General features: G+C 41.6%; 1 protein-coding gene across 6 annotated transcripts in view; it reads right to left on the reverse strand.

The window, feature by feature from the left end:
* The window catches only part of LOC107376893 (protein phosphatase 3 catalytic subunit alpha), a 152,430-nt gene that overhangs the window by 110,917 nt on the left and 15,286 nt on the right, over window positions 1-26,227 (reverse strand). The gene's annotated exons all lie outside the window — the stretch shown is intronic.

The following is a 26,227-nucleotide window of genomic DNA, read 5'->3' on the forward strand; positions in this document are numbered from 1 at the left end:
GAGAGAATACTATCAAGTGCAATTAATAAAATTAGGATCAATTGTAGCTCCAAACACCAAACATAAAAAAGACAAAAAGCAATTATTAAAAGTTTTTTTATTACATTCTGCTTTACTATTATTTCAAATTATCTTTATTTTGTCCTCATAAATCCTAACTCAAGCATTTTAAAGTTTAGCTTAAAGAGACAATGTGCAGTTTTTACCATTCATTTCTGGAAATATCCATTGAAATGTTGTTAAAAATTAATTAAATGATGCCCAGTTGTTGAAAAATACTGGTGGCTTCATAACATATAACCAAAAACTATCAGGTCTAAAATACATACGAGCGGGTCTAAGTCTCTGGGCGACGCCATATTAGATGCTATGTTTCCTTCTACGGGAGCCTGCGAGGACAAAATGCATTTACTGATTTGTAACAAGTGGTTACGTAACTTTCACCATTTAGAAACGTTGTTTTTCACATTTACCTCTGCTCGTTTCCAGTGATGTGTTTGCCATTTTGATGAAGTTTGCAGTCCCCAGGACTTTTTGACCCTAATGGGCATCCGTTGGTAAGGTCTTACTCCAACACAAAAATATTTTTTGCTTACAATTATCTAGGTATCTACTGTCCCCTATCGCCAGGAAAATTACACACTGTCCCTTTAAAGGTGAGGTATGTAAGAATGATGAAACTGCAGTCTTTTCTGTAAACTGTTTCCAATCAGCACCAGAAGATTCTAGATGAAAAACCGCGAAGCATACGTACATACACACAGTAAATTGATAAGTAGATAAATACATAGTTATATATGGTGTTAGTGCTCTTGGGTGTTTTTTGGTAGGGAGCACTTACTACACTTATTACGGTAATATTTCTCCAGCATTGGAGGAAGGGTGGTTCTTTGACATCTTGCTGTTAGCTTGCTGTTATAGTTCTGAACAACTCATTAAAAGAAATAAAACATCACCATTGACTCAGTATTCTTTAGTTCATCTGTCATAAAACATCACTCAATCAGGAAGTAAAAATAAATGCGTCAACATAAAGAAAATATGTAAAAGTAATCTTGTTGCTTACATTTCAAATAGTTCAGTGACGAAATCTGAACTATAAGCAACAAGGATGGCACGGCACATGACGGTCAGCAACAGAGTTACTTTTTTCTACAAAACACCTGCTGCATCTGTAAAATTAGGGAGAGAAGGCAAACCATACCGCGAATCAAGGATGCAGAAAATCCGTCGTTTGCAACCAGACGCTCATCCAGTGTGATAAATATACAGCTATCTTGGCATTTTTGCTGTCTGTAGACAAGTTCTTGTTTGTTTTAACGTATCTTTTAGTGTCGGCTGGCTCATCCGATTTGTTGCAGCAAACTGAGCAGGGTTAGTTTTTTTTAAGATGGTGCGCCAGATTGTAGTGTTGAACAGCAGCGCCAACTTTTCCACCACGTTAAATGTCCAGTTTGAACACATTACACGTGTCTATTACACTCTTTTTGCTGTTTGCTCAAAATACATCCAAATTACAGACATTTTCTCTCTTTTGAGGCGACAAGTATGCTCTCTATTAGCCTGTTAGCTAACAGCTACATGTTATGGTGAGTGAATTCCTGAGCTAGCTTAAATTGTGGGACTTTACAGTGATGTCTGTGAAACAAAGAATACTGACGTAGAAGAACTTGTTGAATTTAAAACTAAGCCATTGTTATTCCATTATAAAATCTCTTTGTCAGGATGAAACTTTTGTTTGCTGTTTTATGGTTAAATCCGATCTTTGCCACCTGATCCTATCTGATGAAAATCACGTGATCGAGTCCAATCAGAGCATCCTTAATACTGGCCAACAATGCTTTTACATTTAATACTTGGTTTTTTGTGCCATAATGGAGCAGGCATAGACTAAAGTAAATGTGAATCTCCCATTACTCTTAGTGATTTAGAGGTAATTGAGCCGAAAATCAAATTAAGAAGCTGAAATTGCTGAGCACACGTTCTTCCGCCTTTGCATTTTTTCACATCACAAACTGAGTTCCCTTAGCAACCTGCTGGCCCTGCATGGGCCTTGCAGTATCAATTCAGTAACTGTTTTCTAATAGTTCTTCCTTTGTTTTTGTTTATGATTCTAAATGATCACAGGCTCCTGATAGAAATAACAAAAGTTGCTCCTTTCTTTTGCCACAGGTGTACCAAATTAATGTGTCTGCAAGTATTTATGGTTGTGAATATGTTTCAGTGGCCCAGAGTCAATTGGCTTACCATATTTTCACGACCATAAGGCGCACCTAAAAGTCTTAAATTTTCTCTAAAATGTACGCCGCGCCCTATGGTGCGGTGCGCCTATTGTGTTGTTGTGAGACACGAACGTAGTAGAAGACAAGGGGCGTGGTGTGAACGTGCAGACGTGAGCCAAGACAGACCCTGAAAAGTTCAAAAGGGCAGGTATGCGCGGTATGCTGAACATTGTTCTGACAACCCTGAGAATGGCACCTGCTAAGAGACACGCCTATGATGCACAGTTTAAACTGCAAGCGATCAGCTACGCGGAGAAACACGGGGTAAAAAAATGGTAGATATGATGTTTCACAAGGTGCTGCTAGAGTTATGTGAAATCTTACTTCTGATTTTACTATAGGGATGCACCAATGGATCGGCATTTGATCGTAATCGGCCGATAGCGCCCCTATCGGTTTTGATCGGAATTTTCAAAATAGATCAAAGCAAACCGATCAGGTAGGGTTGTCACGGTAACCAGTGTAGCGCTAAACCCCGGTAAAAAAAAAAAAAGTTGACAATAATAACCGTCTTGTTTTTAAAAAACTATATTATCTTGGTGGGTTTACCGTGGCTGCGGTGTAGGCGCGGTGACCCTTACCAGCCACCGTATCATCGGCTGAAGTTGCCGGCGGCACAGACGCACGCTTTGTTTACAACAAAACTTTCTTGAAGCTAAAGCTGAAATAATGGTCAAAGGAGGAGACGGCAGTGCTCAGGAGGACATTTATTATCCCTTAAAGAAGACAAAGTCGGAAGTACGGGCATATTTTAGATATTTGAAGAATGCCGAGGGAGTTTATAGAAGACGGGCGGCTATCCTGTTTGCAGCACGTGCAGAAAAATTGTCTGTGAAAGGCAGCAACGCTTCTTATCTCATGACACATCTGCGTGACCATCACCCACAACTCTGCAGTCAACGCAAGGCAAGCTAACGTTAGCGTTTTAGCTAAAATGCGTGATCCGAGGATTTGGGTTGAGGGAGAATGCAATGAGTTGCTATATAAAGCAGCCGCAGCGCCGCTACCTGCATATGAACCGTGTCGTGGACACCCCCATGTTGAAATGACGCTATGCATTACGGGGCTCCCAGGGGCAGATAAGAGTTGGTCTCTCTCCGAGAATAATTATGAATTTAACAACGATTACTGCCTGATGACATTTTCCCCACATCTGCAAAGCTAACTGGAAGGACACAAACCAAGGACAATATTTTCCTGATATAGGGTTTATTACTCAAGTAAGGGTAAAAAAGTATCTGATTAGAAGGCTACTTGAGTACTGAGTATCATCTGATCTAATATTTTTAAATGATGACATCAAACAGACATAAAATACGAAGTTATGGGCAAATATTGGTATTTTAAAGACTAAAGGGGAAAAATGTAAACAAATAAACAACATAATTACAAAATAACACATTTTAGGCAAAATTTAGACACAAACTGAGGACAATATTTTCCTGATATACAGTGTTTATTTAATTGTGTGAAAATGTAGCACGTTTAAAAAAATACCGCGATAATACCGAAAACCGTGGTAATTTTGGTCACAATAACCGTGAGGTTAAATTTTCACACCGTGACAACCCTAATACAGACCATTTTAGATTAGGTTACATTTCCTTTATTCCCAGATTATGTAGTTTGTAGCACTCATTATAATGTTGTAGAAAATTTCTGGCCAGTCCACGTGATCGGTATCGGTGATCAGCATTCTTTGATATCGGTATCGGTGATCGACAGCAAAAAACCTGATCGGTGCATCCCTAATATAAACCATAATAATAATCAACTTCTCCATGTTTGCTCTGAGATGTACGGAGCTCTCGGATGCGACCTGACTGCTCACACTGTACGTCTGGTAGCAACACGTCGGCCCAAAAAAATATGCTAAAAATAGCAGTTTTTACACAACACGTCAGACTTTTTTGTCTTGCCTGTTGTCCTTCGGGAGCGCTGCAGGAGGACACAGGGATTTATGGGGGTTGGATGAGGAAAACGAAATAAAGAAAGTAAATCTGTGTTTTTTGATCAGTTTAATTTGACATGAACATGATAAATACGCTTTCTTGACAATCTTTGTGAGTAAAAAAACATGTAGAAATAAAAACGAACAACGTGTGTTATTAGAGAAATAGCGGGCGAACGGTGTTGATGCAGGATTGCGCATGCGCCATGAGCAGTTCTGGTACTTTTTGGGTCGCAGCCGCTCGCTGCACCGCTTCAACTGTGCAACCGTGAGCTCGCACGAACTTCTGGCATGTTTGATATTTTGCTTGTCCCTCGTGAGGGTATCGCACTGTTGAAGCGGCGCTGCGAGCTGCTGCGGCCCAAAAAGTACCAGAACCGCTCACGGCGCATACGCAATCATGCAACAATATCGCTCGCCCGCTATTTCTCTAATAACACACGCTGTTCGTTTTTATTTCTACACGTTTTATTACTCACAAAGATTGTCAAGAAAGCGTGTTTGTCGTGTTCATGTCAAATTAAACTGATCACAAAACACAGATTTACTTAATTTCATTTTCCTCATCCAACCCCCATAAATCCCTGTGTGTCCTCCTGCAGCCCTCCCGGTGTACGCCCGGCTTTAGTAGGAGGGAGACCCGCGATTATCGCTTTGTCGCACATGTCTCATTGAAAATGAATGGAGGAGATGCGAAGTTGCCTCCCGTGTGTCGAGCCCATTAGAAGAGCACGAGCCATCAGCGCACGCAATGAGGAAGTGCACGTGCGCTCAAAATGAGGTCTGAACCAGGACTAGACCAGTAAAGTGAAGTATGCTTTTAGCTGTTTATAATTTTCACAATGTCTGGTTTGCACTGATATGTTCCAAGGCCCGAGCCTGCACAGGTGTTTTACCGGTACATTTTACCGCGCCCTATAACCCGGTGCGCCTTTTGTATGTGTTAAATACCAAAAAGACACCCGTAACTGAAGCTGCGCCCTATAACACGGTGCGCCCTATGGTCGTGAAAATACGGTAATAGTCTACTATCAAAAATACATATCAGCAGTAAAATTATAAACAAATAAAAATAGTTCATCAGAAAAAAATCAGTTTCTGCACCTCCTGTCCACACTTAGATGTTTTAAAGCGATCTTGCTAGAATAATATGGATGGACATTTTCATACACGGGGAAAAAGGAAATCTGTTAAGAAAAACATCTGGCATAAACAGACCTTAATATGTCTTCCTTCAGCATGTGTGACACCCAGTCGGTGACATAAAAGTGGTATTTTTACTTCCCTATTTCCCTCGGATGGTAAAGGTCACACACCAGGAGGTCAGTTTGAACCCAACTCCGGACCAAAGTCCAGCCCTGTACTTTACAGAACCACCTTTGTGCGAGTCCTGCACCACTGTCCACCATGCTGTCAGCTGGCGCTTGTGTTAGGAAGGACTGACGACGCCAGCTCATGGAGAACATGTGTCTCTCTCTCACCCTGGAGAGCTCTGGAGCACTTTACAAAGAGTTCTTGTTGGCGGTTGGCTCTAGGAGTGTGCGGTGACATGCTGACATAACACAGATGAACACTGGGTAGTTGGTATGGAGTCTGAAGTCTGACTTATTGAGCACTATAATGATATCCTGTCAGACAACTCAGCATCTCACCAGAATTAAAACTTCAAAGAAACATTTGCAGAAGAAGTTGGGACTTTTTTCATGCTAGAGTAGAAAATTAAATAGTAAAAATTGGGTTTTTTTCAAGCTGCAAGTGAATATTTTTATCGGTCTTGTTGCTCGTTTTAAATACTTCAAACCTCATCCATTACGTGTCTCTCAGGAGAAAACATGAAAAAATAAATATCAGCCTGTAGAAAGTAAATGCTCCAAGAGTCTAGACAGAGTCCGTCTATCCTACAAAGGGAGTGGTTTATTTCATCGGACTCTTCCTAGATAGGTAGAGTCAGTACGCTTCGACCATATTCACTCTGACTATCAATCTCAACTCCTCTCATGCAAACTCAACACAATATTACCCAAAGTGATGCAACACAGAACGTAAACGAACAGAAACATGTTGCCGCGTTCCAAAAACTCCAACTGGTTTCAGTGTTTTCTGTAGTCATTCACAGCTTGTGTCTGAGATAATACGCCTCAACAGGCGTGATCGCACCTCTCAAGGAGGGCTACTTGGCAGCCGCGGCGCTGGCATTTCTAGAATGCAATTACAAGACACAGAGCGGGGCCGAGGTTGGGCTATATTTGCACTGACACTTCGGGAAAGGGAGGCTGACCCAAATAAATCACAACCTGAACTTTAGATCACACGCCTCGTTATTAATTAACCCACCCCCACTCAGCTGGGAGGCTTACCTGCTTGACTTAAAAACGAGTATGGCGTTGCTAATTATCACAGCAATGTGCGGACTGAGGCGGGACCTCCTGACCGCACCAGAATAGCCACCTCACATTCATGAGAAGGCATTCCTGCATGCACCAACAAAGGAACAGGGTTAGGTCTGAAGCTGCTAAGGAAAAACGAAAAGCGCAACTTTAGACTGAAATTCATACAAAACTACACAAGTGGAGTTTGGTTGAATGGGCGAGTTTTCATTCTCAGCCAACGGATTGTGGCTCTCAGAGGACAGGTGGTGAGGCAGTGGGATGGCACCTCCTCCCACTGCTTGCCAAGATAACAAGGTCCTTTAGAGTCCTCTTCCTTTTGCCATCGCTGCCCTCCTCCCCCAGACACACACACACACACCTTACCCACACCCACCTTGCAAGCACTTCTCTGTTTCTAGGCCATGACTGCTGAGGCATGGTGGGTTCTCGTGCCAGCAGGGGTACCCGACTGCCAAGAAGAAAAGCTAAAACAGCAAGAGGCTTCAAGTAAAGAGAGAGGGTGGGCAACAAAAGGAATTACTTCTCCACAGACCAAAGGAACTCTGAGTCAGCAAGGATATTACTCCACACCAACTACACACACATTTCACGTCTCGCCAGCGCTACAGATGAGCTCTGCAGAGCAGGAGGAACCGACTGAGCCCCCGGGGTAGCCTTTATTATGCAACCTTTCAGGGCTAGATGGGACTGTTAAGTAAATCATCCGTCTCTGCTGCCAGCCTGACCTCCACGCTGCAGAGAAAAGCACTCACAAAATTCACTGGTGGAGAATTATGCTGAAGGCACCATCTGTCCGGGCTTTGCTAGCAGTCGTGAGATTAAAGGCAGTTAAGCATCGCACTCCAATCAAACCTGAGTGTATGAGTTGGTGTCAGAGGCTTTCTGAGACTCTAGGAAGACATTTCGGATCGGGAGGGGTACCCTGATCCCTCAACAGGCCTGATGTTAGGGTCAGGAGTTGTTGAAGACAGCTTTGTGAGTAGGCTCAGTTCACCTAACAGCCCGACGGTCTTGGGGTGAACCTTGATTCTAGCAGCCTATGCAAGTCTTAAAGAACAGATTCAATCTGCCCTTCCACATTGATGAGGTTACTTTTTTCATCTCGGGTGGTTGTATCTCCTTTGCTACATACAAAGGTGTGCAACCGTTTTCAAGCTTCCTCTATATTTTACAAGCATCCTGATTTGATTTTATTCCATCACAACGGTCTTGGACAATACATCTAAAGGTAATTCGGCCATTTTCTTTGGACTCTAGGTACTTTGCATGCATGTTCAGTCCAACCCCTGTGTCTGATCACAACAGCTTCATGATCAGTCTGGGCTTGAAGGGAAGCCAGTGTACAACTGGAACATTTGAAATCCGTGGTTTTACAACACAGAAAAGAAATTCAGCAAAGATTTGTGAAAAGTCACCTGATAGATACATTATCCTCAGGTCGATATGACAAGTTTTCAAGTTACAGCTTTGGAAATCACATTGTTGATGTTAAAATATAGTTTTGTGTTTCAACTATTGGGTATTTTCTATAAATGTAAAGAAATAACTGGGAGTAAATAGTCTATGTGACAAGTTGGTGGAAACACAATTACTAGCTAGCAAGGTATCTAGAAAATAAATCAATCCAACAGATTTTAAATTTAAAAACTAAAAGCACACATTGAACTTAACAAACTTTGATCAACCTTTGTATGGTGGGTAATTTTCAAAGAAATAAAACCAAAGTTCAGTGGTCGATGCAAAACATGCTCACAAAGTTCTTGGCACAAAACCCCTTTCACATAAAGCAATTTCAGCAGCTTTATACTTGACATTTTTATTTTGATACCCCACCTCCAAACACACATTTCCCGTAAGTTCCTTCCACAAATAAAATTTTGCTTTGTATCTTTGTGCTCCCTCAGTCACGGGTGTATAAACGTTCATGTCGTCTGGTTTTTTTCTGTGAGACCTTCTTCTTTCTGCTCCGTGTCTGCAGCAAAATATCGTCGGTCCTCGTTTAATTATTTTGAAGAAGAATGATGGTGCTGTTGACAAATGTAAAGGAAGAGGTGTCCTGCCCACTCACAGGCCTTTGGTCTAGTTACATAATTGGGCACGTCTGTAGACCTGCTGCAGAGCCCTTGTATCAAAGCACCATGGCACTGCATCTCTCCGTACTGCCGTAGACAGAGAAGTGGAAATTAGACTTTATTTTTACACCATGAAAAGGAAAAATCTCAATCAGCTTGTAGAACCATTTGATTCCTGCAACCAAACGCTGACAGAAAATGGACGGGTGGCTTTTATTTAAGTTTGGAGTGTTTATAGAAGCAGTAGAGACCCACAAGGCCACACAAAAAGTGAGACTTGCATTATCCCCTTTGAATGTCACTTGAATGTTTTCAGTGCTTTTGTTAGTCACCAGCAAGCTCTGGCTAGCGCTTAAGTAAGTTAGCTAATACGCCATTCCTATCTGTACCTGGTCGGCCCTGCCCGGATAGCTCCAGTCGACCCCAGCCTAGCCCGGCTGATTCCACACCTCCTTGCTTAGGTGTGCAAGGAATGCAGTCAGAGGCATTTTCAGCTTCTAGGTAATCAGCATGATAATGAATGATAATGAATTGAGCATGCCTTAAGCCCATGTGGGCTGATTCTACCCACCAATCAGAGGCTTGCTCTATTGAAAAACAGTCTCGCTGCACCCTGAAAAAAGGCAGGCCACCAAGATAAGTAAGCAAGCTATGCTATCCGGGCCGGGCCGAGCAGGTACAGATGGCAATGGCCCATTAGATGCCTGTTTGAACTAAAGATGAAATAAAAATAGATTTGCTAACTTGTCTGTTATGTTAGACACCCTTGTGTCTTAGAACACAAAGGTAAACCTGTGAGAATGGTCAGGAACAATGATCTTAAATAGCAGCTCAAGTGATGGAAGAAAAGTCTCCCTGGACGGGAGTGTAGTGAGTAGTGACTCAGGACTTATCTGCTGTACTGCATGAACTAAATAAATGTAACGTTTAAACAAAGAGAGAGTGAATTAATTATCATTTTTATGTCAAACTGCAAGGAACAACAGGATACACTGCTCCACTAAGGTAATACCTGGTTCTTATTGACTTTGCTCAAATGCAAACACGGCTCCTAAAGATGTACAGCGCTGCAGCCCAGTGTTGTAGAGCTGCATATCTCTGTGCTGCACACACCATCTGTCAGGCTGAAAAGACGCTCCTGGCCACAAAACAGACAACAAATGTTTAATGCAGCTTACGACCACTGTCTGACGTCACTACAGTCAGAGCATTTTAGAATTAGAGACTTGATTTTACTCTGCTAGCACGGCCCCAAACCACTTGGGAGATGTCTGCTTGCCAACCAGCTGATTTGTACCTCGATTTGGCCGTCCTCAAGGCTCGTCACATTCCTCCAGGGAGGGGGGATCGGATTACGTTCTATACAGGGACATGGGCCTCAAGCATTATGGGGGTATCTGTCTTACAATATGGTTGGAGCTAGCGTGTGTTCAAAATGAGAAAGAAGTAAATGTTGAATGAACGCCGCTGCTCTGCCTGGATGATGAAAGCAGGGAGGACAAAGTTACAGCTAAGGATTATTAAGGACAGAGCTGGAAGCTGCTGGAACACTAAGAGGCAGTAGAGCCAGTAGAACAGGCCGGGTACAGTATGTCTCGCACGTTTGCAAGTCTGAGAAAAGAGCTGACAGAAGTAAGCGCAGAGTCTCGGTAGAGATGCTGTCAAAGACACGGAACCCATAAGTATTCTTGAGTCTATGTGTCATGGTCTTACTCGAACAGCGGTAACTGTGCACTAGTTTCAGCAGGCGAAGGCCACTAAAAAAGTTTACATGATGTAAAAGAGACAAAAAAAGCCGCTAGGAACATGACAGCTAGCAAAATCATGCATGTGGGTGAAGAACCAGGATGTGTAAACTGTATGAAAACCTGAATTAGAGCAGCGATGCACTGTTTAACGTCGCCAGGTTTAATAATTCACGAATTATAGTCTCACGTCGTACGACTTGACTGCTTTCACTGTACGCACATACGCTACAGGTCGGACTCTTGAATCTGGAGCTACAAAGAACTAAAAGCCCCTAAAGTGAGGAAACGCTCAGTTGTGTAAAAATTCTTGATTCTCTATATCCTCACGATTACAAGCTGGTTTAATTTTCACCCAACTGGGCGACTGCTGATTGGGAGCTGGTTGTAAAGTCTTTATCACTTCCCGTTAATCCTTGTACGTAACAAGATGCACAACAAACGATTAAGCTGAAATTTGGCCAGATCACAAAATTGTTGCATGAACAGAAAAGTGGTTGAAAATGGCCCAAAGATCTTACCGTGTATGTCCAGCCTTAAAGGTTTCAGATCTGCAGACAAATGCCACTTATTTATAACCACATGTTGATGCTGAAGCTCAGAATTAAAATAAAGTAGCAATCTAGAGCATTTGTTTTCCCACAACGCACTCCGCTCTCTCTCTCTTTCTGAGCCTGCCTGTAGACACATTTCCACTGTATTGGAGATACGACTTGATATCTGCAGCAATGTTGTAAATGTTGTTCTGCATCAGCAGTAAAATGGCATCTGTGATGCTAGTTGTGCTGTAAACAAATCATTAGGAACACTGTAGAACAGCGTTTTCTGTGCCACACTTTAGTAACCAAGGAGGAAACCCAGATTAGTGACTATCTCTCTTTATAGACTTTATCAGCTAATTAGACACCACAGCCTGATTTAACAAAAGTATTGTGTTATCAAGATCTGATCACCAGCTGATAAATCAGTGTGATCCTAAAACACACACAACTGTGCTAGCTCAGCTTTATAATCATTTTTTTTCCCAACAAGACACACGTTGAAGGTTTTGTCTTGCCAAAGAAGCTTTCGAGGATACTTATTTGCCATTTTTGTTCAAGGTTAGTGACAGATGAGTGTCAGGCAGCGAGACATGCCTCAGGCTTCTCTCCTCTTTAGCAGACGGATCACTGAACTACACTTTCATAGCATCTGTCATCACCAACCACATCCCTTCTTTTCCTAATCGATAACGCCAAATCAAATCCATTCGTTTCCCAACAAAATGATCCAGCAGGCATCCTCCAGCTCTCGTTCCACTCTAACAGGGTGCGGAGCGGCACTAAAGCTCTAATAATTGGTCCCTGTAATCTACGGCTCTCCAGTGGTGTTTGGACAAGCAGAAAATCAATTGGATCCAAAAGGACACAAACCCATAACTAATCTGGCTAACGGGGCCAGGCAGCAAGTCTGGACCTCGGCATGAGAGGTTCCAGGAGCTGTTGGGAGAGCACAGAGGACATTACAGAGCTGCGCACTATGTTTGGACTTTTGTTGTGATAAAATTTAGCTTTAGTGTACAGCAAAATCAGTTCATGGTCCCAGCTTTCTAAGTAGGGAATGAACAGAAATTTGATCCAAAACTTTGTCATAATGGACACCTCCAATTCTAGTCCTTGAGGGCCACCATCCTACAGATTTGAGAGGTTTTATTGCTTCAACACAAACGATTCCATTTCATGGGACATTAAAGCAGCAATCTGAAGCTTTCCCTCTTTCAGGATGTGGCGGGGCACTGGGACGTCTGTGGGGGTACAGAGAATGGACAAGACAGCAAGAACGTGTGCAACAAGCGCTGAGGCGCATTGATCATCAGACAGCTTCTTCAACATTTACAGGTGGTGGTCTTAATACATGTAAACTCGACGGAGCCAGTGAGATCCTGGAACACCGATGAGCTATGAAGATCGAGAAGCAGCAGAAGTCTAAATAAAGTGTTTGAAGGCGAGCTGCTGGTGTGATGTGTGTGACCCTGGCGTAGCTGTGACAGCTACACAGGAATTCTGCGATTTTTTTGGAAATCCCTTCAAGTGAAACTCTGAACCTGTAGTGTGATATAATGTTGGCAATGCATACATGTTTTTGCTAAGCTCGTCCCTCATCCAGTAGTCATGTGTCATTTCAATTTAGCGCCGCTAAGCTTTAGCCAATAGCTTTAGGCATCAGTTTAGTACACAAGACACACAGAGCGTGTTTGCAAAAGCACCTAGACAGACAGGTGCGTTTTAAAAAAAATGTACTTACTAGGGCTGGGGGTAAACGATTATTTTTAAAACGATTATTCTGACGATTATTTTATCGAATAGTCGACTATTCTAATGACTATTTAGAAAATTAATCTAATGATTATTTTTCTATTGCACAATTAACAAAAACCAGAAAATCTCAAATAAATTCCTCAAAAAAATTGATAAATTGTTACTGTAAGAGAACAAACACTACAGACCTTCCATTTTGTATAACACTGCTTTTATTGTGTTGCGGTTGGTTATGTTCTGGTGACGTGTAGAACTTGGGAATGCAGGCTGCTGCCTGAGAGGTGGTAGAAGATGGAGTGTCTCCATGCTGCTTTGTTTTGGTCACTTATGTGTGGGAGGGGAGTGGTGTTACGACCCTTCCTGGGGAGTTTGGCTCGTGTGCAAAAAGGAAGGGACAATAACGGGATTTAAAAGTTAAAATGATGATCAGGTTTATTTACAACAACAAAAATCATAAATCTTTCCATCCACAGGTTGGGAATAATAAAACTAATTCTGCCTGTGGGGAATTAAAACAAAGTACAAATAAGTAGGGATCCAAACTCTAAACTGGGTGGTTAAACCAAACTCAAGGTGATATTTTAAACTAAACCGAAAACCCACAACACTCTAAATGTAATAAAAGGGAGATATGCACCACAAAAAAGATGAACTCTAAACCAAAACGTAACAGCTTATCCAAACGCAAGAAGCTGTTAGCGAAGATGTTAACAGTAGCTTTACCAACGTTAAGTTCAAGTTACCACGTTTAAATAAACCAAAAACACCCAGCAGCAAACAGACCAGCTCGGAGGAGAGACTGCTACCACCAAAACAGCTCTCCTAATGTCTGAAAGAAGCTCCTTAATGAAGGGAGAAACGCTCCCGGTGATTTTCTACATCTGCGGTAGACACGAAGCAGCGCATCTGACCCCGGAAGTTGTTGTCCGTTGCCGGGAGACGAAGGCGGGCAAAACAGGAAAATAATCTAGTAGTGGACGGACATTGTTCTGGGTCTTCGGTATTTGGCGGAGATGTTAGTGAAGGCGGAGAAGAGGGCGAACTAGAGGAAAAACAGGCAGATTCCTCCTCTATTTACAAACTCCTGGGGATGCAACAAGTGGGCGCGGTGCGTCGACTTCCGGATCTGACGTCGACAAATTTTTAGAATCGAGCCGTCGACGTCATCGATGCGTCACTACAGCCCTAGTACTTACACATAATATATATACTGTGTATATATAAAAATGAAAGAAAGAAAACAATCTTTTGTATAGCGCCTCTCAAGATAAAAAATCACGAGGTGCTTCACAAAAACAAAAACAAAAAATTCAAGTATAAAAAGGATATTAAAAAAAGACTAAAAATATTTAACATGAAAAAACAAATAATAATAAATAAGTATTGTGATTTTTAAAAAATTAAAGAAAGGGAGAGAAAATGAATAGGAAGAAGTAAAATCAGTGGATCCTGGGAAAGGCAGAATAAGACCAGAATAAGGAGAGGGTGGTGATGAAGGTCACATAAAACCAGCTTGAACAGGTGAGTCTTCAGCTGCTTTTTAAAGGAGACCACCGAGTCAGTTCTACTTACTGCCCAAGTTCACATCTATTGAGGAATCATTCTGAAGAAGCAGAGAGATTTCATGTCAAGACTTCATTAGCGGTGATGAATCACCATCATGTCGACACATGGTGGACATGATTTCTAGAATGCAATTAGAAGATACATAGGGCGTGCTGCATCACGGTCCATCATGGTGATGGAAATGAGCCAAGAGATAAAGCTCTCGATTTTCTGCTCTATCTTTATTCCAACCCTCAACTATGATGATGAGATGTGGATTGTGACTGAAAGAACAAGATCCCTCCAGAGAAGAGCTCAACTCAGATAAAGTGAGGAGCTTCTCCTTGACAGTGAAAACAGGAGTCAGCTGAGGTGGTTCAGGTGTCTGATTTTCTATCATCCCCCACTGGGTAGGAACCCTGAGGCAAAACCAGAACTTGTTGGAATGATTATTCATCTTCTCTGGACTTGGAACAACCTGGGATCCTTCAGGAGTACCTGAAGCGTGATGATGAAAAGATGTTTGATTTTTCTTCCTAAATTGCCATGACATGATTTTAGCAATAGTTATGTTTTTGTGAGTTTTAGTAGCTGAAATTGAAATAAATGTAGAGTGTTTCTATATATGGCTGGATAGTCGCATGAAATTAGCATGTTCTGCCCATGCATGCGTGTTTTCTATGGGTACTACGGCTTTCTTCCAAAGACCAGAAACATGCACATCAGATTAGCTATAGAATATAAGTCAGGGGTATCCACACTTTTCAAGATGAGTGCCATAACAGTCAAGTGTATAGCCCTGACAGGTCCCAAAAATGTGATTTTAATGATTTAAAAATGCAAAGAATTTTTTTAAGTTGATTTTAAAAAATTAGTTCAAAATATACATATTAATACAAATCTGAACATAAAGGGTTAGAAAGTGCAGAGGTGGAAAGAGTACTAAAATTTCCTACTTAAGTACGAGTACCAATACTTTGATAATTTTTTACTCAATTACAAGTAAAAGTACTTGCCTAAATTTTTACTTAAGTAAAAGTAAAAAGTATCGTAAACAAAATGTACTCAAAGTAAAAGTTACTTGGTTACATTTTTGTCGGCGTAAGGATGGCTACATCTAAGTAGTGCTAAATCACAACGCCAGTTCACAATTCGCTCGTGTGTGTGCGCGCACACACATACACACACGCTCAGCTTGAAGGAGGGATTTCTATCCAATCAGTGAGAACAGGACGTGCACATTGATTGGACGAGGTTTTTCTAGGATGGTAAGTTTCAATCGTGGTTAAAATTATTCTTTATTTTTAGAAAAAAAAAATTTTTAAGATGCCATCAGTGTGTGAGGTATCTCAATGTGTTCATGACAAAACTCTAACATGAGATTGTGCTCTAACCTGTCACATAATATAACAAGCCTAATGCAGTCAAACATTTCAGATGGACCGTGTGACAGCTGCTAACGTTGGCCCTGCCCTACTTTACCTCTACATTACAGTTCCTTTATCGTGTCCATCCTAGAGCTCCTCTCTGACCTTCATGCTTATTTAGAGCAGCTGATTTTTAAAGCTAGCAGAGTTCATCCTTGGTGGTGGGTTCACTCACTCATTTAACCCTTCACCAATGAAATCAGTTTGTTCATTCCAATCCTCCTAAATAATCCTCCAATCGTCCAACTGGAATCCTTAAGGGTCCCGTAACGTCCATCCTGTCAGAACAGGCCTTGGGAGCCCAGGTGTTACTAGAACTAATGGTGTCTCCTCACCAGCGTGAGCCTCCAAACTGTGAAGGTTGGTCTCCAAACATGAACTTTAAATTCATGCATTTATCTCCTCTTGTAACACTTTAACATGTTTTAAAAGGCTTGTATCATGATACGTTACACCTCCCAGACCAAAGATCAGATAAAACATTATCATAAACACTGCAGAGACGTCATTATTTATGAAATACGTTATTTTCCTGAGCCGTTACTTCAGCCAAGATATAGGACTGCATGGATTTGATGAAACCATGCTGTCTCATGCAGTCCTATATGTGTAAAACACACACACACACACACGCGCACACACACACACACACACACGCACACACGCACACACACACACACACACACACTGCAGCATGTTAGAATCTTTTGAATGACTAATTTAACTACATTGAACTGCTTTAGTAATAATTTAATCTCTTATTCTGGAGTAAAATAAAGAAACAAGCTAAATCATCACATATCTGTGGCATCAAGAAGCAACTTCTGAGTTCAAACACAGGGATGGAGCACAATGTTTACACCTGAACAGTATCAGGATGTTTTAACTCACAGAGGCCTGCAGGTCTTCTGTTTTATGAGCAGAGCGCTGATAATCCGCTTGTTATGAGCGCTAAACGTTATTTTGCTGCTTCCATGCGGAGCGGTAGAGAAACACAATTCAAACACAGAACCGAGTCCGGCTACAGAACCGAGCAGATTTCTGATGACGTCACACCGGTGTGCGAAGGTGCGGGATCCAACACACAGGAGAGGAGGGAGAGAGGAGGTGAACAGCGAGTTGAGGAACTGAACTGATGTCTTTGAGCTAAAGTGTACACCCCCACACCCCCCAAGGTTTAGACGCGGCGCTCATGCACGTGTCTCTTTCCGTTCCAACGCTGCTACACGTAATATTTTTAATTTATTAAGCCTATAATTTATTTTTACTCAGTAACGGATATGATTTAAAATGTAGCGAATTACAATTCTTTTTTAAAAACTTACTCAAGTAAAAGTAAAAGTACAGCTTTTAAAAACGATTAAAAAGTATAAATTTACAAAAAGCTACTCAATTACAGTAACGTGAGTAAATGTAATTTGTTACTTTCCACCTCTGAGAAAGTGTCAGTCTACACCAACAGCCCAAACTAAATTCATCATTCTAGAAATTCAATTGGGGCCGCACAAAATGTCTCCAAAGGCTGCAAGTGGCACTGGGGCCACACTTTGGACATGTCTGCTCTAACTTCCCTACGTGTAAGTAAGTGTATGACTGTTTTTCCCTTTGTTGGACCAAAGACGTGTCCAGTAGGGATGTGTATGTGTGAATTTATGGCGATACGATAAGCATCACAATACAGGGGAGACAATATGATAAATCACGATATATTGCAATGCATTCAGTCAGACCATATTAGCGATTTTTTAGACTGCATTTATTGTAGGATAATTCAATAAAAAACAGTCCAAACTGATACGTAACATGTTTAACATGAGGTATCTGAACCATAATAGAGATTTACAGTTCAGTGGTGGAAACAAAACCCAATGCACTCTGCTGCCAACTAGCGGTCAGCGTTAGAATTACACAGGGTATCTGCAGGTTTAAGGGAGCCAAATTTAAGACTTTTTAAGGCCACTTTGATCAAATTTAAGCTATTTTTAAAATTAAATAAATTTAAGCTATAATTTCCAGCTATTGCCTGGAACCGGTGCTAACCACATTGCAAACGTGGGATAAGCCATCCAGTTACCATTAAACTTCCCCATGGCCAAGGGCGTCAGTTTGTTTTCAGAATTGCTGGGGACAATAACCATACACTTGAGTGGGGTTTAAAAATTGCTGGGGACAATATAGGCTAGCACAGGGGTCGGCGGCTCTCTGTGCTTGTAAAATAATGAATGGATATTTAAATAAAAAGCTTTATATTTTACTGCATTAATTTTACATCTGTAAGCCAATTCTAAATGTAAAGATTGTCTGCGTAAACCTAAACAGTTCCAACCCGGTCTTACTGTGAGACCGGGTTGACGCGTCACGCTTGTGCGTAATCATATGCGCTTCCTGAGCTGGAGGATGTCAGATTCTGGGATTCTCCTCAACTCCTGGATGTGTCGCCACATTGGAGACAGGAACAAGCACTATTCAGCCAAAGTTTCATAATCAGGGAACATTTTCTAAGTGACAAGTCTCTGAGAGACAGGGTTTGGAAAACACTCGCTTCAGTGGGAGGAACCTTCCCGCATGCGCTCTGGTTCTGAGAGCCTGGATTTGTATTCTGAACAGTCTAAACATGTTTTAAAAAGAAACGTATGACAAAAGTGGCACCTGCTCAGTAAAACCACCAACAGGGTGAAAAATATCAAAATATTGTAGGCAGAGACGGGCTACAATTTCTGGATCATCTTTATATAAATTGTTTTATTGATTATCTTCTTATGAAAGATAACTTTGACGTACACGAGCGACCAGGCACGTTGCAAGATTTTCAAAAGTGTGGGGATGTTGTCTGTGCCTAAAATAATTTCATGTTATTCATCTTGTTAGTGTAATTTCCATAATAGCGGAGCAGGTGCGAATTTTAGACGCGTCACGCATGTCTCCGTTTTAAACATCTTTAAACTGTTCAGAATACAAATCCAGGCTCTGTCTAGTTAGATTGGTGTAACTAAAGTTTGTACTGAATGAAACTTTACATTAAACCATGTTGAAAAGAAAAGGATCCGATTAAATCATTTCCCCTCATTTACAGTCACGGAGTACAGTGCAGTGCGCACGGCTCTGGGGTTAATCAAGTTTAGTTTTTTCTCTTTGCAACAATCTTCACAAGAAGGCAAAACAGTTAAATGGCAGGTTACAGATATTTACATTTGACTGTATTTTGATGGATAAACTCAAGGATGTTGGTTGTTTTGAAAGAATTACCCCGACGCACACTGATGCGCATGGATGAGCTGACATTTCAATACGCACATCGCAGAGGTAACTTGATTCCCATCAGAACATCAGAGCTTTATACTGGACATGTGTTCAGCACGGCTCGAAGCGCCCATGGTGGACAGTGGGCTGAAGATCTGAGGGGTTCTCAGCGCAGCGCAGAACCACGGTGCATACCATAAGATTTCCTCCCACTGAAGCGGTCTGGAAACCCGGTCTCTCTGAGGGATGTGTCACTTGGAAAAATGTTTTTATGAAATTATGAAACTTTGGCTGAACAGCGCTTGTTCCCGTCTCTAATATGGACACGCATGACGCATCCAGTCTGAGGCAGAATAGCAGCTCAGAAAGCACCTGTAGAGACATTTGATCACGCACAAAGTTTATGTGGAGCAGAAGCGGTCGGGCCACGGCAGGTGGAATGTTCCTAGCCTACATGAAGTGAAACTGTTTAATTGTAACATTAATGTGTTACTGGACATGCTGGTCTGGTTGGTTAGACCAGTGCTGGAAGTGGAAAACACACACACACACACACACACACACACACCAATTAAAATAATGCTGATAGCGTGGACTAGAAGACAGGTGATGGTTTACGTATTTAAATGATGATCAGGCTGCTGTAAAATGTAATCTCCATCCACATCCAGACACAATTATCCTCTATTCTTTCTCTATTTGCTCTGCTCTTGTCTGGGCTGACGTCGCTGATGGTGCGCGTGACGCGCCTAACTAGCGGCTGATGCACATTTTACGCATTTGGAGAGGTGGGCTGGAAGCTTTGCTTTTACTGGAAGATGGTCCACTTAACGCACGGGTGTAGACTACATATTAATGACAAATGAATGAAAATTAAACTGGGAGTTTTTACTTCATATTTTATAAATAAAAATGACGGGGGAAACATTTATGACATCTTTTTAAACGAAATTTTCTAGCGCGTCCTGCCTGCTTCACTTAAGTCACTGCTTATTAAGGTCCGTCCAAAATTACCGTGGCCCATGAAAACCTGGCACCGCGCCAGTTATAAACCTCTGCAAATTGTTGTTCTTCACTTTATCAAACTCAGACTTTGTACAGCTAATGTCAAGATGTAAAATTATGAATTCAGTCGAGCTCTTCCGTCCCTCCCTCTCCTGCTCTCCTGGAAACCCGACATCGGCTGGGAGGTGAAGAAGGAGATGAGGCAAACAGAGTGAGAGTGCGACATAAAGAAACCAGACTGGTGTGGAGGTGAGCAAAACAGCTGGAAAAGTGTGGGTGTTGAATCCCCCACGGGTGCGACGCCCATGCGAGCGACCGGTACTGGCTGCTGTCCCCTGGTTGTGAGCAGCGCTCTGCTGTCTGAGGGTAGGCCCCGCCCACAACGCTGCGGCTGCTGCGGTGTTTTCTTTACCGTGGGAAACGGGTAATAATGGCTCTTTGATGGGAACAGGTTGCCGACCCCTGGTATAAGATCTGAGCAGGTAAAACAAAAATCCTCATCAGCAGGCTTTTTTGAAAGTGGGGGGGGACACAGCTGCCAATCACAAATTTTGCCGGGGACATGTCCCCGGTGTCCCCGGTTAAAATGACGCCTATGCCCATGGCGCAAGCTCCCACTAGCTTAACCAGCTAATTTGCTCATCTAAAAATAGCCCCCTTTCACAACCAACTGAATGTGTACGGTTCCGCTTACGCCAACATCACACACAAAAAATCCTGAACACTAACTAGAAATTCACAAAATTTTTATTGAAATAAAAGAATCTTGTTTAGTGGACCTTTGGTAATTTAAGACCTTTGGAAACTGTATTTAAGGATTATTTGTAATTTTTAAGGATTTTTAAGGCCTTAAATTTTGAAAAGCAAATTTAAGACTTTTTAAGGACCCGCAGATACCCTGATTACATCAAAAGAAAAGAAAATATGCAAAAGTTTGCATGTAAATTTTCCCAAAAATTAGATACACGGCTTTTATCGATATAATATTGCTGTAGAAAATATCACGATATATTGCCATATCGATATTTTCTTACACCCCTAGTGTCCAGGGTGTCCTCCACCTCTGGAGACAGGCACCAGCTCCCCATTTCTCTACTGTGTTAAATAATTAGTAAATTAATTTGGACTAAGATGATATTTTTCTATAATCCAGGAGCTCTCACTACATCTGCAGCTGTTGTACCCACCTTCCAACAAACAAGCACCACTGTCACGACTCTGGTCTGCCTCTGCAGAGGGAATGAACCGAGCAGCACTGCTCCTCTTCCTCCCTCCCCTCCCCATGGAGGAGAGTGACTGAATGTCCTGCCACATTCGGCACTGGGGCAAACATTACACCTCTCCCCGCCTTTCCACTTTTAACATGATCACACAAAAACGTTAAAAACAGCCCTGGTTATTATTAAATACGCGAATAAAGAATAGTGTCACACGAAGGCCGGCCTCACACAGCAACATCCTGCCGGCTCAATCCGCACACGTCCAATGAAAGATTCCGTTTTTATTTTCCAGCCACGAGCTTTGATAAGTAGGCTCCAAATTTACCTCCACATACAATAAGAGGGTTAATTTTCAACCAGGTGGTCTATAATTAACACATGTGAATGTGTGCAAATAAACCTTGAGGCCTCATCTCACCTCCAGCTGTATTTGTACAAGCTGGAGTTTCTCTCTCTCATCCACACACGGCTACTTTGACCAACAGCACCTGAAAGAAAAGACTCCCAGAAATGTCATTTCATGCACTGGGATCAACAGAGAACAAGCAGCGTGGCGCATAATCTGCTTATCCCCCCATCTGTTGTAAGGGATTTCTAAAATTAAGCTTGTTTTGTTTAGCAATAAAAGGATAATCTGCTTTGATAAAAGACACTTGCCTTTAACAGTAGGACGGGACAAAATTTTAGTTAAAAAGCAAAAATGTTAAATGGAGCGTGCTTTTTTACGCAGGGTTAATTATGACAATAAATGACACAGACCTGACCCTAACCCTAAACCAATGATGCATTGATTAGTCTGGTAATTAAATGGAACTTTGTTCATCTGTCTGTTTAAATATATCACAAATATATCGATATCACAGTATCGATGCAATATTGATACTGTAAAAGACTGTTTAAACTACAAGAACTTGTAGGTTATATTAATAGTTACTGCTTTTGGTGGCCAAAAATAATCCCAATTGTTAAAGTTTTCCCCAAACATCGTGCACAAACTACCAAATGGATTTATTTTATAACTTGATAACTTTTGGAGTCTACTTCATTAAAGATGGACGCCACGGCCAAATTATTCCTATGTCAGAATTCTTAAATCACGTTCCTTTCACAGATATTGAGCTAAGTTAGGGTTTTGTAGCTGACAACAGTTCTCAAGCGTCAACTGATTGCGTGAGATCTTTGCTTTAAACTTTAAGCATTTAGTAAAGTTGGCTACAAGAGTCTGTAAAACAAATGGTGAGCTTTCATTTGATTTTGTAGTAGCCATGACTGGATATTTAATTCAATTCAATTTAGGGTTGTAACAATTCCAGGCGAATCAGTTCTACTGAACCTGTGTGTTGTGGAGTCACCTAAGGTGGTTCAGGCATTTTGTCAGAATCCTCTTTCATAAAACATACCGTGGCAAATCAGGGTAATACTGCTGCCATGGTGTGTCTTATAAAAGTGTCGTGGTAGCATGGCGATGCGGATATATTGCAGCAATCATGCCGCAAAGTTTGACTGTAATATTTCGTCAACATTGGACTTCTGAACGACAATCATGCCTTTGCTCAACAGACAGTGGTGCCATGATTATGTGTGGAACGTCCGCCGAGCATTGGCTGGCAACAATATTGTAAGAAAAAGTACACAAGGGCAGTCAGTTTTACTTCTGTAAACTCGGCTAGGATGTCTGAGCGGTGCAGAGACGTGGGAAAGTTCATGTAGGACGATGAAGGATATCCACCCTTTGAAGCGGCTCGTGAAAAAAACTTAAGGAGTGTGGCTTCAATCGGCATAAAAAACAAGTTACGTCTAAGCCAAAAGGAAGTTTATACCACCATCATGTAATCTTTTGTGAACAACACATGATTGTGCCACATTACTGCCACATGCTGACCTCTTATGAACGACCAAAGGCGCCCTGATATCGCCTATGCTTTGCAGAAATGTGTCACCTTTGTTTATGAAACAAGTTACGGTAAATGTGCAAGGTAAAACTGGAAGCCTTTACCCTAGTTTACATGTCCCTTAGAAAACCAAATGAAATGCATTCCACTCAGCTAAGCAAGTGGTGACATGCGCCCTTTCGTGTTGGTATTCTTCCATTTAGCCTCTAGCAACGCAATTAGTAAACAAATGCTGGTGAAGCAGTTAGAGTAAATGGCCATAGGAATGGACAACAATGCTGCAGTGCAGCTTATTTGCTACGTACAGTACTGTCTGATGGTGTTACACATGTTACATTGTGGCAATGACATTATCACAAGACCACATCTATGTTTTTGTCACTCCTGAAAAGGAAGTGTCCAACCGGTCACTGCTCAACTGAGCTACTTACATGCAAAGGAATTTGGTTTCCAACCACCAGCTTGATTAGAATCAGCTCGACTTCAGCCAGACGTGTTGACATGCGTTTTAAAAGTCTGACTAAAGCTTGGTTTATGCTTGACACATTCACTTTCCGCTTGGTGATGCGGCTTGCGGATAGCCTGGCAAGCCAGACTAAATAAATGTATTATTTACTTTGCAAAGCAAGAATTTGGTCTAGTTCACTAGGCTAGCTCGCGGATGGAATGCGCTTCACAACTTGCAGCGATTATGGTTCATGCGGCTTGTCTCTGCGGTGAGCCAATATTCTCCCAAACTGAAGGGGGCAGCATGGAGCTCTACGGCATGAATCCAACACTACACCATAGTAGAAGTAGAAATTACTGTTGTATACAACATGGCATTCCAGCATTTTTAACAGTGTCCTCGTCTTTTCCGACAGTGTGAACAATTTCTCTCCAAGAATTATTTACAACATGCTGATCACGGTGATCTTTGAGAGCTGAATCATTCAAATGTCTGTATTTATGAACCTCTGACATACTAGTTCTTGACAGTCCGCCATGTTTTTCCGCGTCTGACTGTCCGCGTGGTTAGAAAATTTCCTAGGTGCGCGGTGTGGAAAGTTTGGGCCGTGCGTGGTTGTTAAAATGACGCAACTTTTCCGTGCGGACCTCGCGGACGCGTCAAGCATAAACCAACCTTAAAGAGCAAGTCACCCCCAAATCAAACTTTTTTGCTGATAAACTGTATAAATGAGTTTCTAATTGTGCTGTAGACATGTGTCGTCAATAATTTAGCACTTTAGTACATCTTAGTTCAAATTTAAATATTCTGTCTAAAACTTTCAGTGTTGTGCCTTCGTCAGGTAAAAACTCTGCATGGCATTTGAATTTGAATATGCCATTGCTATTGGCTAGGAGGTACACAAGGTTGTTAGCTGGTACATTATGATGTTACAATGCTGTTTTGAGCCTGTTGTGTGTATTTGTTAGCAGCTCTGCCCTCTCGGTCTGCCAGACAACAGCATTTATTGCATTTTTCAGCAATAAGCAGTGGGAGTAAGTTTCTTTTAGGGGGTGACTTGCTCTTTAAATAGACCTAAGGCAACAGTGCAGTTTTCTGATGCTGAGTGTTTCAGCAATGTCCTGTGGGTGTATCCCAGAACTGGGACAAGTTAGAGGGATCATACTTTCAGGTTGGCCTGGGACCACCTTGGGGTCCCACTGGTGGAGCTGATGAGGGTTGCTGGGGAGATTTCAGCCTTTCTGCTGGAGTTGTTACCCCTGAGACGCAGACCCAGACAAGCGGAGGAAAACCGATGAACCAACAAATGAACAAACAATTCAGGATGGCCACCACAGCTTATCAATCTCATTGAGTACCAAGTGGTTAACTAGCATAATTTAGGAGATATTGAGCTAAATTATATGATATAGTAGTTGATAGGAATTTATCATGGAAACTGTATGCTAACTAATCATGTGAGATTGCACATAATGTTTTTATGACCAAAACAACAACTCCACCTCTTCTCCACATTAGGTGATCTTTGACACAAACGATAGCTTTTCTAGAACCCACCTAGTGTTTTACCTCACTGCTATGAAGAAAGACTTTTAAAAGTGAGAATACTTTCTCTTGGAAAAATTATTTTACTTATGAATGTATCTAAAAATCAAACCCACTCCGCTGACTGTGACTTTGATTTACGATGGTTCCCTTTTACGATCAACGTTAGCGTTTTCATTCAATAATGGTGCAGCAAATCTAAAGGCATCTGCAGAAAAGCTGCAAAATAGAAATGTGAACCAGCCATTTTCACATCAACTGAACTGAAACCAGTAAACTAGTCTATGTGGTGTAATAATCACAGGATGCAACCACACCACAGTAATGAAATAGAAGAAGTAGACGTCCAAACTGGAAACCAACCTAAAAAAGCAAGTACTGCGGTATATAAAGAGCTCTTCTTTAGGACTTACTTTCATCTCAGAGAAAATCTAGGATATCAACTGTGAAAAGGTAACGAGTGGTGATGCAGGTGAGCTGTGTGCCGGCTCACACCGGAAGCAGCTGGTGAATCACCAGGAGAGATGTAATTAACAAAAAGTGTTTCTAAACCACTTATGTAAAACAAGTCTTTTAAAAAGAGACAGGGCCCACTTCAGACAAGCACATGGATGACCTCTGCCTTCAATTAGTGTTACATCAACAGAGCTGAACAGAGGAAGGATTTTCAGTGGCTGAAAACTGACCTATGAGTTAGTTAAACAATAAAAAAGGCCTCTATCTTAAAAGATGAGCCATCACTACTTTTTCAAGAAAACTTGGTTAAAGGCTAATTCAGACCTTGTTTTTAGTGGCCTGTTGCCAAGATACATCATGAATTCAACCTGTTGTTGCATCTTTAAAACTAAAATCCTAAAGAAAACATAAAACTGTATTTTTTTTGTCAACAAAATGGCTCTTAATGAGCGTTTAGTTGAAAACTAGTCATTACTAGCTGGCCAGGCATCTCTGAAATCCTGTTTTTGATTTTTGTAACCCTTTAACTAGCAGGATAGCTTGGTAGAACATATTTAAGTTTTAAAGACCAAGTTAGCTCATTTTTTCAAGAGCAGTGGTCTGTTTAAATAAATTAAACTTGTGAGTTGATCTCTGTGAGGAAAAATGCTCTCACGCTCCCGTTTCAGGAACTAGAAGTGAGCCAAATGAAAGTTAAGATTCAGACGGCAGG

Source organism: Nothobranchius furzeri, chromosome 2 (assembly GCF_043380555.1).
Source record: "Nothobranchius furzeri strain GRZ-AD chromosome 2, NfurGRZ-RIMD1, whole genome shotgun sequence".
NCBI lineage: Eukaryota > Metazoa > Chordata > Actinopteri > Cyprinodontiformes > Nothobranchiidae > Nothobranchius > Nothobranchius furzeri.